Consider the following 15,835-nt stretch of genomic DNA (forward strand, 5'->3'; position numbering starts at 1 on the left):
GGAGCTGTTGGGAACCATGAAGATACATTGAACTGGCTCCAGCTCTTCCTTTTCCTCCAGATGGCTGTGTGACCCCAGGTGAGTTATCTAACATGGCAGCCACTATTTTCTTCCTGCATATCTTAAGTGATTAAATAAAATTATCAGTCCTGGAATTCAGAAAGTTCCTTTGCTATTGCTAATTGTGAGCAACCAACATGCTTCTTCTTCTTAGGTTGCAAATCAGTAAGACAAATATAAAGAGAATGCTTTGACATCAAGAGTCAAAAGACACAGACGACACCATGGCATAGATGTGACATTACTGTCAATATATTTTCATTAAAAAGGCAAGACATGTTTCTGGAAATGTATTGTGATAGACGTGGGAAATTATAATTTAGATGGAAGCACTTGCCAATCATTGCTTCTGAGAGGTGGCTGCCAACTTTCATAATTTTATTTTTCCTTTATCCTGGGCTGTTATTCATATATATGCATCTGTGAGAATCTTATATGTTTTCCACAATTTGAAGCTTAAACACCTATGGGAAATCTTTAAGCAGTATTTATTTCCTAGGTCCCAACGGCAGTCTTTTCCTGTTCAATTAAGCTAGTGATGGAATTTCTTGTATCAACTAAGCCAGTTTCCGTCCAGCGGCAGTGAACTTCCTGTCTGGCATGCGGGCTGTCTTTGTGATAGTTGTGCTCTTTTCTGACCACATCACCGTTGTCCTTCAAGTGTTCTCACCAATTAGGAAGATGCAATTAGATGACAGCATCACCGGCTCCTATACCGTCAGGAATAAGGAACAGATGCTCCATTCCAGTGTGAAGAACTGGCTCTTTTCACAATTATTCATATCCTGAATTAGAATGCATTGCTTTATCTATCATTTTACCTAGTTTTCTATGAATCTATACTATTCAAAGTCTTGTTTATTTAACCATGAGGCTGATAAAGAAAGGGAACGCCATAAACCATTCTAAGCATACAGAATGATGGGCTATGTTTCTGGAAGGAAATACGTAAACCTCCTAGGCATATGAACTTATTTTTCAATTTAAACAATTATTTGCTTAACGAATAGGTATATGTGTGCAGTGTAAAATTCATCGGTATGAAAAGAGCATAGGGTATAGTGAAAAATACCAATCCAATCAAGTGTACATCTTATCTAAACTCAGCACAAAGTTTCCTAAAATGGATCTTCAGGTAATTAGTTTACACCTCTATAGGGGCAACTAAGGTTACCGATTACTTATGTATCCTCTAGCTTATTTTAAAGTTCGGGAAAATTGGGCTCAGAACAGCAAAATGATTAATTTACAGTCACGTGGCAAGTTGTTTGCTGCAGCCAAACCAGAACCTTGGCCTTTTCAGTATTAACACAACTTCACCCATAATACATAGCTGTCAGCAGGCTCCAGGCAAACCAAAGGCATTCTTTCCTTACAATGCGAACCAAAACTTTCTAATAAAAGCAGAAGGCTGAGGAAAACATTCAGACAAAGAGCTTTCATTTGGTTGAATGCTCAATAAAGAACATGGAATACTCTTTTTAAAAGAGATGTATAATAAATCTATTCCAATGACCTTATTTTACACGTGAGAAAACTAAGGCTTACACTGGGAAATAATTGTCCAGCAAATTAACATCGATTGGGCCCATTTGTATGAACTCCCAGCAGCGTTTGTGACTTTGCAAAGGGAATATGGATCCTCCTTACCCCACCTCCAATCATTACCTCTTGGTTCCCCTGGCTATATCTGGGGCACTGCGGCTGTGTTATAATGGAGAATGCAGGAGCACATAGATTTCCTGTAATGGTTTTATCTATAGAAATTTGTGAGGACATCCTTTGGTTTGAAGATTTGGCACTGGATAGCTGACAGTGCCAAACTGAGCTGAGAAGCAGTGTTCCAAAGCAGTGCCTCAAAGGAACCTTTGCTCATCAAGAAAAGTCTTTCTCTGCTCTTGCAGACTGTAACTCCTTGACCTGTCCCTATTATAGGATGCATCGTGCAGTTGGAAATGCGTTGCTAGGCATTAAAGACTTTTTGTTGCCTTCATAGGAATGCAGGTTATTCAGGAAAAAGCAATCAAAAGCAACAGAGCTCTTGCGAGAAGCTCTGTACTTGAATTAACAAAGGAATCTATATTGAGTCAAGTTTTCTTCTATCTTTCTAATTGAAGTTGTATTAGGACAATGTCATTACAGAGGCCAAAAGAGAGATTGACAGTGAGGTAAAATGTGAATACAGAGACGCTGTGGGCGCTAATTCCCTGCCCTGGGAAAGGCTATGCCTTTAAAACACTTCATGTGGGACTATGTGTCCTTCCTCTTTTGAATCTCACAACAAGCCTGGGAGGCAGGAATTCTCACCACTTGCATTTTAAAGGTGAGAAGAATAAAAGCCTGGAGAGGTCAAGTGATTTATGCAAAGCCACACAGCAAAGAACTGACCATCCCAGATGTGGGCCCAGGGTTTCTGGCTTCCAGGGGCCTTTCTTTCTGAGTTCTTCCCCCTCCTTCTCTGTCTCCTTACCTCAGTTCTTTTCTCCTTTCACTCACTCACATTTAGGCATCCCTGAAGTTTCTCTCTGGGGCTGACTTCTCTTTTCTCCTTCAAATGATGTCATGAAAATCCCTCTCACAGCTTTAAATAGCATCTCTTTGCAGATGCCCTATGCCTCCAACCACCTCGGGAGTCAGTGTCTTCAGCTCAAAGCTGCTCCTCAGCACTCAGGTCATAGATTCTACAGGTCTCTGAAAAGCCCATGGGTGACTTGTGCGTCAGATGGGAAGAACTGGGACTGGCCGAAGCAGAAGGTGCAACCCAGCTTGGCAAAGGGAACTGATATTCCAGCCCTCTGAGCAGGGCCTGCAGACCGAAGCTGCATAAGGAAGATCTCTATGGAGTGGTGTGAGCAGAGAGGAATTTCACACACACACATTCTTACATAATTACAGATGAAGAATTTTTCCCCTTGCTGTGGGTTGGAAGGTCAGCACATTGAGGAGCAAACAGTTAGACCTCCCGTTTTGTTTTGTTTTTTTTTTTTTTGAGATGGAGTCTTGCTCTGTCGCCAGGCTAGTGTGCAGTGACGCAATCTCGGCTCACTGCAACCTCCGCCTCCTGGGTTCAAGCGATTCTTCCACCTCAGCCTCCCGAGTAGCTGGGACTACAGGCACGTGCCACCACACCCAGCTAATTTTTGTATTTTTAGTAGAGACAGGATTTCATCATGGCGAGGATGGTCTCGATCTCTTGACCTCGTGATCCGCCCACCTCAGCTTCCCAATGTGCTGGGATTACAGGCGCGAGCTAGACCTCCCGTTTTTATAGCACACTACAGTTTGCCGGGTGGTTTTGTGTCCGCTGTCTTATTTGACCTTTCTGATGATTTTGTGAAGCAGGAAGGCTAGGGGCTAGCACTCTGAATAACTTGCCCAAGATCTCACAGTTAGTAAATGAACAAAAACCAGTCTGGTTCACTACCAGAGCATGCCCTACTTCCTTGCCCTCTTCTTTGTAAGTTTTCTTGGATAACATAAATCCTCAATGGACTACTACCCACTGACTCCCGGATGAAGCAGGAGTAAGCAACCATTTCCTGTCAGGGGCCAGGTAACGAATGTTTTCGACTTTGCAGACCACACAGCCTCTATGACAACTTCTCGGCTTCGTGTTTTGGTCTGAAAGCGGCTGTCGGCAATACACAAACACATGAGCATGGAAGTGTTCCGATAAAACTTTATTTAGAAACAGATGGTGGGCCAGATTTGGCCCTCGGGCTGTAGTTTGCCAACCCCTGATGTAAAACTTTGCAGGATGATTCTTGTCCTCGCCAAGATCTGCCCCCATCTTTCCTCATTGCCTCCAGATCAATAACCGGGGTCTGGCTTCAGTATGAGCAGAACGGGGATCCAGAGTCCTTACTTTGGGAAGAAACATCCACATAACTAGAAGAATTTCAAGGACTGGCTAATATGTACTAATAGAAACTAGGGAGCAAATGCCCCAGTATCTTGACGACTTGGGGCAGGGAAGGGTGACAAGGAGAATATAAGGCTGCGTTGGGAGAGTTTATTGATGTAGAGGCACTATCTGCGACTCAGGGTTTAATGTCCTGCTAAACTCAGGGGGAGCCAGTTGAACTTGCTGCCAGAATATGGCTCCTCCAAGCTTTCACTCAACAACAGGCTTCACGCCGGGCGCACTGGCTCACACCTGTAATCCCAGCACTTTGGGAGGCCGAGGCAGGCGGATCACGAGGTAAAGAGATCGAGACCATCCTGGTCAACATGGTGAAACCCCGTCTCTACTAAAACTACAAAAATTAGTTGGGCATGGTGGCGCGAGCCTGTAATCCCAGCTACTCGGGAGGCTGAGGTAGGAGAATTGCTTGAACCCAGGAGGCGGAGGTTGCGGTGAGCTGAGATCACGCCATTGCACTCCAGCCTGGGTAACAAGAGTGAAACTCCATCTCAAAAAAAAAACCAAAACAAAACAAAAAATAGCCTTAGGCAAATGAAATTGAGACACTGGGTCTGCCTTGGCAACATATGGAGGAAGAGTCAGGAGAGCCAGCGAGGTGGGAATGTAAGAGGGACTCACTGTGTGAGACCAGAGAGCTCACCTTGTGTGTGACAGCTTCCCTGGAAATGCACCAAAGACACTTCTTTACTAAGGCAATAAAAATCCACTGATGACGGAGGCATTAGCACACTTTAGGAAGCTCAGTGACCACTGTCTTCTCTTGGCCTGGATTGACACTAGAAAGTGCTGCACAGAACTAGGCTCTCCAGTAAATGGAGGTGACAGGATTCCCACATAGCAAGAATCATTTTGGTCAGAGGCGAGAAAGTTGTGTTAACATAACAGGCAGCAACCGGCATGGCAATGGAGATGGCCTCAGAGATTGACGGTGATGCCCATTAGGCCATAGTATTCCCAGGAGGTAAGATAAATGGGTAGATAGCTAGGGTGTAATCTGACTTCAAAACGGAAAAAGTGGAGATCTGATGAGCAGAGGCCGCATCAACTGCTGCAACAGAAAATCGCTGTTCCTCCTTCAGTTTCCAGTTAAGTCAATTCACAGACCCAGGACCTACTGCTTCCCTGGGAGGAATCAGTATTCTTCCAGTCCTTCCCTGAAGGGATCTGTGGCTACTTCCAGAATAACTGCACATGTGCACTCTTAGCTATGAGTTTTAGGCTAAAACTGATGGCGATGGACCTGACATGCCATCATGGGAGAGTGGGGACGTGGAAGGTCAGCTGGAGCCCTGGCCCACATTCTCTCACAGTGGGCCCATTGTAGCCACAGACCTATCACCTAGTTATTCTGCCAGTTGTCAAGTGTATAATAATTTCTCGCAGCTGACAGAATGTCTCCTTCATTTCCTGGTCTGTGAGACCAGGAAAAAGAGTTATTAAAGCACAAAGGGTGACTGGAAGCCTGTGAAACAGCCCCTCATCCCGGCCAAGACAGCAAATTAGAATCCATTCTGCCTCCTGGGTGGAATGGCAAATATTAGTGGCATCCTCAACACGGAAAGAGTGCAAGTGTGATGGTCCTCATCACATCTGTGTTCATCTACAAGGCTTCTGCAAAAACTAAATAAATATAGTGGATGACGGTGAACTCCTGTAAACTAAGCCAAATGGTAACCACAGTTGCTACCACTGCGCCAGATATAGCACATTCTTACTGGAAGAGACAAACACAGCCTCAGGCTCTAGGACTGTGGCTATTGAGCTGGCAAATAAGTTCTTTTCAGACCCCAGCAGTAAGGAGAATAAAAAGCAGCTCACCTTTATGTGGGAAGGACAGGCTTCCACGTCTACTGCCTTGCCCTAGGGCAATGTTAATGCTCTTGCTTTCTTACTAGAGTCTGCAGGGATCTGATTGTCTTGACATTTACAAACATCATGATTGCCCACTAGATGAATGATATTATTCTAACTGGACTCATGAACTGGAAGTGGCAAGTATTTCAGATACCCAAGTAAAGCACACACTGCCGGAATATTGGAGATAAAAGCCATGAAGCCTCAGGGGCTGGTCACACTGGTGATGCTTCCAGGCATTCAGTGGTCTGAGACTTGCCAGGTTATTCGCTTTAAGATTGGTTGCTGCACCCTGCAACCTCTATAGCCAAGCTTTGGTAGGCTTCTTGGGATTTTGAAAGCAGCATGTATAGTCCTTAGGAATATTACTGCAATTCATTTGTCAGACATGCTGGAAGACTTCCAGTTTGGAGCAGGACACCAGTGAGAGAGGGTTCTCTAAGACGTCCAAGCTTGCATTCACACCAATTTATGTTGAGCTCCCACCACTTAGGCCACGTGACTGGGGGATCTGATATGCCTAGAAGGATCTGAAGGGAATGAGGATGCCCTGCGGATTCTCTGACCATCACAACAGGAGAGTTTCAGCTCAGACTCCCAGAGCTCTGGATCAAAGCTATAACATCTGCAGCAGGGAGTAGCTTGCCATTTGAAAAAGTGGGCATGCCTGAGTTCCTGACCACAGAATTGCAAGTGGTGATGATTGGAGCTGAGTATCATGAACATATTTTTCAGATGCACTAAGTCATGTTGAACATTGTATATTCAGAATTGGGTCCAAGAAGGTTCAGAGGTGGCCTCAACGGGAAGCCCAAACCTGTGAGACTGCTACCTTTGACACACCTGTGCCACCTTCTCAACTATACCCATGGCCTATGGCAGAATAAAAAGGGGTCCCTATGATTAACCGATAGAAGAGGAAAACAGGCCTAGTTCATAGATGGAGGGGCTCACTTATGTTGACACTAAACAAAGCAGGAATGCTGCCCATGAAGGACATCTGGGAAGGTAAATCCTCCCAGTGCACAGAGCTCACCACCCTAGATGGTCAAGTTTCAGTGGAGGGAGAAGTGGGATGAAGTAAGACCATACATAAATGTCTTGGCTGATCGGTAAAGAGCCTGAAAGGAGCAAAACTGGGAGATGAGAAGTCAGAGGACAGAGGAAAGGCCTGAGGATGGACCCATGGGAAGAGGAAAAAGTGTGCAGATGAGAAGTCAGGGGACAGAGGAAAGGACTGAGGATGGACCCGTGGGAAGAGGAAAAAGTGTGCAGAACTTTGTATTTCATATGAATGCCCACCAGAGAACATGCATTGCAAAGGAAGCATTCCCCTGTCATGTTTGAGTTTGAGGATGGCAGCCAGCTTCTCTCCAGACATTCCAGTGCTTGGGCAATGGACCCATGAATGGAGAGGCCACAGAAACAAGGGAGGATGCTGCAAATGGGCCCCATGGCATGGGGTCCCTCTCATCAGTGCAATTCTGACTACTGATGCGGCTAAATGTTTGTCCTGTTACCAGCAGAGGCTGATGCTAAGCCTTTGATATGGTTACCATCCCTTAAGAAGACCGACCAGGCATGTGGTGGCAGGATGACTGCAATGGACCCCTCCACCTAGCAGGGATTGTCACCTAATTCATACAGGGATTTGACTACCCTGCCCACTGTGCTTCCTCCTGCTCTCTATGAAAAGTCTTACAGAATACCAGGCTTATTGGCATAGAATCTTGAACAACATTGATTCAGATCAAGGAATACGTTTTATGACAAAGAAGGGGTGTGAATATGTGACTACATACACCGCATCATCTGGAAGATACCAACCTAAGGAACAATGAAATTATTTTTTAAGACTCAGAGTCAGTGCCAGATTGGGGACAGCACCTATAGAATTGGAGCTCTTTCCTCCAGAATGCAATATATACAATGAGCCGAGGGCCATGCCTGGTGTAGTGTCCCCAATATCTAGAATGTACACATTCGGGAACCACGAGGCACACGTAGCAGCGATCTCTCTCACCATTATTCTCAATGACTTTCTTGCAAAAGTGTGCTTCCTGCCACTGTTACTCTAAATTCCGTTGGACTTGCAGGGAGTTAAACGGACACACCCACCCCTGCTGGTGCCTGGAGTTAAACGGACACACCCACCCCTGCTGGCGCCTGCAGTTAAACGGACACACCCATCCCTGCTGGCGCCTGATAACTGCGTTATCATTCTGAGCACATTACTCAGCATCTGGCTTCTCCAGGTGAATTCCCCACGTCCACCTCTGCTACCGCACCCAGATCTACATTCAACACCAAACTAAGCGCTCAACCCCAGCCTACCGCTGAAAAACCCTGCCAAAAATATTTTAAAGAAGCCCCACAAAACCCTGACCAATAGCCCCCGCTGGCCCACTTACCCAGAGTCCCGCCCGCCTACCAATGACAGCTCGCTCCATGCACATCCTGTTTCCCAACAGCCAATAAAGCTGCCTTCGCTTTGTTTCCCAAAAGCCAATCAATTGCCTCCGCTCCCCATAAAACCCCATGCCCTAAGCGGCCAGGTGCGACTTCTTTGGCCCCTTCTTGGACCACAGGATCTCACCTGGGAGCTGAATAAATTGGCTTCTCATTTTCTTATACTTGCCTCAGTTTCCTCATTTTACCCCAGCAATAAACCTTACAACTACCATCTTACCATCTTGAGTTTCTCATGCCAGTGGACCAGCAGGCAAGGAAAACAGTTACCAGATTGGTGGAGAGAATTGTCCCTGACAGTCACTAGAAACTGCGGTGGCTGCTATGTAATGAGGTCTGAAACGAGTGTATACAAAATGCAGGGGACACTCTGGGAGGCTGTTAGTGGTTTTTCTCCGGGAGATAATAGTAAAAGGGAAAAGGTAGCAACTGCCACCATGCAATGGTAAGAAAAGTTTGAGTTCAGATCCCTAAGGATGGAGTCTAAGGTCTGGGTTACCCCACCTGCCAAGCCACCTAGACTAGATCAATCACTGGTAGGGGATTCTGGAAGGGGAGAGAAAAGAGAACATTAATCACTGTCTCAGGCCAAGTTACAGCAGCAGGGACTGTAGCTTGTTCTGCTGGCCCTTCTGTGTCAGTCTTTCTTTTTTTTTTTTTTTTTGAGACAGAATCTTGCTGTCACCCAGGCTGTAGTGCAGTAATGTGATCTCAGCTCACTGCAACCTCTGCTTCTTGGGCTTAAATAATTCTTGTGCCTCAGGCTCCCCAAGTAGCTGGAACTACAGGCACACACCACCACACCTGGCTGACTTTTTTTTTTTCTTTTGAGTAGTACTAAACAGGGTTTCTCTGTGTTGACCAGGCTGGTCTCGAACTACTGGCCTCAAGTGATCCACCCGCGTCGGCCTCCCAAAGTGCTAGGATTACAGGTGTGAGTCGCCATGCCTGGCCCTGTATCAAGCCTTGATGAAGCTCCTTCACAAGGCTCTGTGGCCCAAACAGTGTGAGGACTGGGCTGTGTCAGGCATCTCTTATGCTTTGCCTCCGACTTATTGGCCCACCTTTCACTCCAGCAATTGCTAGGGCAATCAGCTCTGTGCAGGTATGACCTGGGAGTACCAAGACTTGGCTCTATTATGAATCTCTCCTTTTCTGCTTCTGGGATTCTCTAAAACCTCAGCATGAGCCACCTGCGTGAACCCACCCGGCATTCACTCACACGTATAACCTGGGGCTGGACAAAGTTAATGACCGTGAGATAACTGGACCCACGGGGCACAGGAGTCAGAAAATAAATGCTCCACTCTTTGGTGTCTGGGTGGACATCTATGAGGCACATTCTCTCCTGCTCCTGAGGTCTCAGTAGAGTGGAGCCCTCGCCATCCACAGCAGCGACCCACTGGAGAATGCAATCTTGATCAGCTTCTCCTTCTTCCCTCTGCATGCCCCCTTTCCCCTCCTCCTGATCCCTGAGGTCTCAAAATAAACCACCTTCCCAAAAGCCTTTGCCACAAGTTCTTCTTTCTGGGGAAGCTCAGGCCAAGACAATGACCTCCTTTCCCTGCCCTCATCCCTATCACTGCTCCTTTGCCAACCAAGAAGGGCCCCTGAGGATACTCCTCATGAAGAATGCCTCCTCCAAAGCGGCTTTCTAACTTCGCCTAAAAAAAACCTATTGATGAGATTTCAATTGCTAACCACATCTACTTGAAAATGGCATTAAACAACCCCACCCGACACACCCCGTTGTAAAACTGGTTTGACAGGAAATTCTTTGTTCTGATTCTTCCACCCTCGTTTCTCTTTTCCATTTGTCGTTTTTGCAGTTAGTGGTACTCAGAGGCAGAAAGGTGAAGCAACTCTTTCACACTGCCCCATGTCACTGTTTGTCTTTCCACACGAGGTGAGGACAGGGCTTCTGAATCTTGGCCCTATTGACATTTGGGAATGAATAATCCTTTGTTCGGGGAGCTGTTCTGTTCACTGCAGGATGTTTAGCAACATCCCTGCTCTCTACCCACCAGGTGCCAGTAGGGACTCCAAAGTGACAAGCCAGGATGTCTCCAGACATTGCCAAATGTCCCCTGGGAGCAAAGCCACTCCTGGTTGAGAATCACTGGCCTGGGAAACCCTTCTGCTCCTCCTGTAGGCTCCCCATCATCTATCTCATACTCCTGTAAAGAAAACACTTATCTTTCCTTCTTTTCTAAACAAAAATAAAAATTCTTGAATATTTTTCAAGCAGGTGCTACATGCCAGAGCATGTCCTAGGCATTGTGCCATTAAGAAATGACATATTAATACCAGTACTTAAGGGTTTTATTTCATTCATTCAATCATGCATGCAATCCTTCAACTCATATTTATTGAGCGCCCAGTCCGTGTCAGGAAATATTTTAGGCACCGAAAATCAATTACTGTAGAAAGTAAATAAAAATCCTAAGACACACAGTAGTCACTCCCCCATGGGAAAAAAAAAATATATGGGACTTGGGCATAGAACAGACCTGAGTTTAAGTCCTATTTTTGTTACCTTCAGGCTGTTTTGTCCTAGGATGTTACTTAGTTTCTCTGAAACCCGATTCCTGGTCTGGAAAATGGGGTGCTATAATGCCTACCTTAGCAGGCCAGCTTAGAGAGTAGAGGCAATGTATGCCACATGCTCATATTAGTAATGTCACCACATGACTATTATTATTCACCATGACAGCTTGTTACATTGTTGTGGAAGATCAGACATGGAAAGTTCCTTTGGCAGTAAGTAATCCAACGCCCTTATTTTACAGAAGAAAATACCAATACTTACAATGCTGACAAAGTCAGAAAAACAACACGAGTCTCCTGTTCATTTCCCATTAAATGAGATAATTTTTATATACACAGAATTGTACTAAAATGATCGCATTGTAATAATCACTTTCTTTCCTGTTTTTGTGTCTCTTAGGTATAACGAGAAGGCGCTCATCAGCTCTAGACCCTAGATGTCATTTTCACATCGCTCATTTAATCAACAAATGTTTACCAAATGTCTAGTATGTGCTAGGCCGTCAATGTTCTAGGCACTGGGGTTGTGAAGGCGAACAAGGCAGCCAATATCCCTTCCTGTATCATGCCCGTGGTTTAGTAAGGGAGATGGACAAGAAATAATTAAATACATAGTACATGAAGTGACTCCAGCTTACCAAAGAAGTCAAAAAGAAAACAAACAGGTACTGTGACAAAGAATAACAGAGGTGACTTACTTGGATAAGGAGTGAGGGAGGGTTTGTTTGTAGAAGCAACATTGAAGCTGAGAACTAAAAGATCAGGAGGGACCAGTGCCGTGGAGAGTGAGAGCAGAATGGTCCAGGCAAAGGAAAGAGCAGGTGCAGAGGTCCTGAGGTTAGGAGGAGCATGGCAAGTTCAACAGGTCTTTTAGCTAGAAGAAAGACTGGGGAGAAAGGCAGGAGCTATGAGGTGTTTAGACTCCTCCCCAGTATGATAGAAAGCCATTGATGTTCAGGACAGGGGTTATGGACAGCAATTTTCTGACCTGGTATGCCTTGTAAATCACCCCACTTGCAAAGTAGAGAGGGTCATTGGCTATCAGTGAACCTCACAGAGAGGAAGAGGCCCTGCCTCCATGGGGACTGACGCGCACATGTCAGCCTGGCTGGCTTAAATCCACGCCCCCTGATTTCAACTGTCACTGCAGATAAGAGCAGGATTACATTTGACAGTTCTCACAGATGCAATTTTTATTTAGTCTTTCCAGAGCCCATTTAGGTTGGCATTTGAGTAATGAATTGGAGGAATGTTCTGCCCAGTTTGGGAAGGCAGGTCAGAAACCTTTCTAAAATGCAAATCTGACTGTGTCTCTCCCTTGCTTAAAACCCTTCATTACATGCCGGATAAAGGACACATTTCCTGGCATGGAATTCAAGGCCCCTCCACACATGGCTCCTGGCCACCATTCCAGCTGATGTCTGTTGCTACACACCATCCTACTCCTCCAGACCCAAAACTCCCAATTCTCCTGGACGTATTATGTGTCTTCATGCCTCAGTTTCTCCTTTCTTTCCTCTTCCTTGTGTTTTTTGGATTCACACAAGCAAATGATGATCAATTTGTCTCCGGATGTCCCCAGCTTTAGCACTGGAAGTCACAGTTTGGGAAACCTCAGTCCTAGGCACACCAGGACAGTTGGGGTGATGATTAATTGTATGTGTCCACTTGAATGAGCCATGAAGAGCCCAGATATTTGGCCAAGCATTATTTTGGTGTTTCTGTGAGGGTGCCTTTGAATGACGTTAACATTTTGCTGGGCGTGGTGGCTCACGCCTGTAATCCCACCACTTTGGGAGGCCGAGGCAGGTGGATCACTTGAGGCCAGGAGTTCAAGACCAGCCTGGCCAACATGGTAAAAACCCCATCTCTACTAAAAATACAAGAATTAGTTGGGTGTGGTGGCATGTGCCTGTAATCCCAGCTACTCCAGAGGCTGAGGCAGGAGAATCGTTTTAACCGGGGAGGCGGAGGTTGCAGTGAGCTGAGATCATGCTACGGCACTCCAGCCTGGGCGACAGAGCAAGACTCTGCCTCAAAAACATATATATACATAAATTGGGAGACTGAGAAAAACAGATGGCCCTCCCTATTGTAGATGGGCCCGGTCCCATCAGCTTGCGATGAGTAGTTTTGTGTGAAAACTTGACTGAGCCGTGGAATGCTCAGACATCTGGATAAGCACAATTTCTGGATGTGTCTGTGAGGGCATTTCTGGAAGCGACTAGAGTTTGAATTGGTGGACGGAGTAAAGCAGATGGCCCTCCCCAGTGTGGGTGGGCCTCGTCCAATCCCTTGAGGTCCTGAATAGAACAAAAAGGTGGAGTCAGGGGACTAACTAGTTGCGTGATTGATCAAGCTGGGGCATTGATCTTCTCCCGTCCTTGCAGCTTCAGGTTCTCAGGCCTTTAGCCTTGAACTGGAATCTACACCACAGGCTCTCTGGCTCTAAGGCCAGCAAACCACACCACTGGCTTTCCTGAGTCTCAGACGTCCCCGATTGAAAGCATCATTGAGGCTCTGAGACACTTCGAGAAACTTAGATCATCAATCACTGAAGTTCTTACAGGACAACGGTCCCCACCCCATCCCACGCCACTTTCGTAGTTTTAACTTAGAAAATAGAGCTTTCAAAAATGACCTGCCTTTTAAAGTAGATATACCTTCCCCTACTATCACAAATTTCCATTTATATTTTCTTTGATATCTTATTATAAAAATTAAAAAAAAAAAAAAAACCACCGTTAAATCTTGCAGGCCGCAGATTGTAGGACGTCTCCAAGGGAAGCTGGGGCAGGCAGATCGCCTGAGTCCAGGAGTTCAAAGCTGCAGTGAGCTGTGATTATGCCACTGCCTCAGCAACAAAGCAAGATCCTGTCTCTAAAATAAATACGGTAAAATAAATGACATGAAAGAATCCTGAACGCATGCTACTAAGTGAAAAACCAAACTGAAAAGGCTACATACGATATAATTCCAACCACATGGCATTCTGGAAAAAGAAAGCAACAGAGACAGTAAAGTAATCAGTGGTTGCCCCGGGTTGGGTGAAGGAAGGATGAATAGGCAGAGCACAGAGGTTTTTAGGGCAGTGAACCTATTCTGTATGATACTACAATGATGGATACGTGTCATTATGCATTTGTCCAAACCCAAAGAATGTGCAACACCAAGACTGAACTCTAATGTAAACTATGGACTCTAGGTGATAACGATGTATTAACGTATGTTCGTCAGTTACAGCAAATATGCCACTCTGGTGCAGGACGTCGATAGTGACAGAGGCTGGGTGTGGGGCTAAGGGGGAGGGGGCATATAGAAACTGTATTTTTATTCAATTTTGCCATGAATCTAAAACTGCTCTAAAAAGTCGGCTCTATTGAAAATTGTAGCCTGAATTCTAGAAGAAAATGTCGTCTGGGTAGAACTCTTAATGCTGCGTCTCCTGACGTCTTATTAAAATATAGGCAAATGCAAAAATATGTATGCATGTTGACTGATTAATAATCTGATGCAAGAATCTGGGAGAAGAGAAGCTGAAGCAAATTGCAAAGCAGATTAATTAAACAGGGGAAAACGTATCCAGCTTCAGCTCCTGATATACTTTGTTTACCTACCCTTCAGGAAACAGACAACAATGATCAAAGACTCGCTTGCACTTTGAATCTGTCTGTTTTCATCGGTTCCGGCTCTGAGTCCAAGGGCTGACCAGAAAATGGGCAGCCAGTTCTTTATTCAGTGCTGCTGTTCTGTGAGGAGGGGAAGAGGCTGTCCTGATCTGTTCGCCGTCTTTCCCCTTCCAGGCAGAGTGCAAAACTCGAAACAACGAAGCAGGTGAAAGAAAGGTGAGCAGACTGCTATGTGCACAATACTTTCTGAAAGGCATGGTCCTCAGAAGAAAACTCTTTCTTCCTTCTCAGAAAGATACTGACGAGGTAGCCTCTGTGAACCAGGAACAAAGTTCTAGGGAGAGAGCAGAGTTAGATGAAAAGTAAAAGGAGGAAGCGAACAGACAAGAAAAGGAAATAGGAAGATGAATGTCAAAAAAAAAAAATGAGTGGTGCTCGCTTCGGCAGCACATATACTAAAATTGGAATGATACAGAGAGATTAGCATGGCCCCTGCGCAAGGATGACACGCAAATTCGTGAAGCGTTCCATATTTTTTTTAAAAGGAAAAAAAAAAAGGAAATGAGTGAGTTGAGAGGTGCTAAGCTGTAAATGAGAAACGGTGTCCTGGTTTTAAAACCTGACCACAAATTCTCTGACACTCCTGCTTTCCAGAGGTGCAGTCTGCATTCCCGCCTGTTACATCTGAACAGGTGCTTTGCCCAGCACTGTCCTGCACAAACATAAGGTGAGCCACATGTGGCATTTTAAATTTTCTAGTGGCTGCGTAGAACAAGTAAAAAGAAACAGGTGAAATTAATGTTAATATATTTTATTTAACCAAATATATCCAAAATATTATTTCAACATATAATAAATTTATTAATACAATATTTGACATTCTTTCTTGAATACTAAGCCTTGAAACTCAGAATGGGTCTTGTACTTGCCTGAAGCCTCACTTCCCGCTAACTACATTTCCAGTGGTCACAGCCACACACAAGCAGTGCCAACCACTCTGTGCAGTGCACGTTTTGATCGACAGAGTGCGATGGGAGAGGTGCTGTGTGACTTCCAAAGCTAGATCATGAATCGCCGAGCAGCGTCCACCTTGCTTTCTAGAAACACCTACACTGGAGCCCAGCGGGATGAGGAAAGAAATCCAATCACCCTGAGGTTACATGCTTTGAGGAAACCCAAGCCACAGGGAAGGGCTACAAATAGGTGTTCTGATTGACATTTCTACTTGGGATGGCCACTAGCCATCTTTGCCAGGTACTGGACAGGTGAATGAAGATCCCAGTCCCCAGCCATTTAAACCAGACTTAGCCATTCAAGGTAAGGTCCCAGACATAATGGAGTCATGACAAGT

General features: G+C 45.3%; 1 non-coding gene across 1 annotated transcript; it reads left to right on the forward strand.

Annotated features, from left to right (window-relative positions):
- Positions 1–14,915: 14,915 nt before the first annotated feature.
- On the forward strand, positions 14,916–15,021 carry LOC119468313. Its single transcript, XR_005196978.1, has one exon. It is a non-coding gene; the product is annotated as a U6 spliceosomal RNA (small nuclear RNA).
- Positions 15,022–15,835: the final 814 nt, after the last annotated feature.

Source organism: Cebus imitator, unplaced genomic scaffold, assembly GCF_001604975.1.
Source record: "Cebus imitator isolate Cc_AM_T3 unplaced genomic scaffold, Cebus_imitator-1.0 Scaffold410, whole genome shotgun sequence".
Taxonomy (NCBI): Eukaryota; Metazoa; Chordata; class Mammalia; order Primates; family Cebidae; genus Cebus; species Cebus imitator.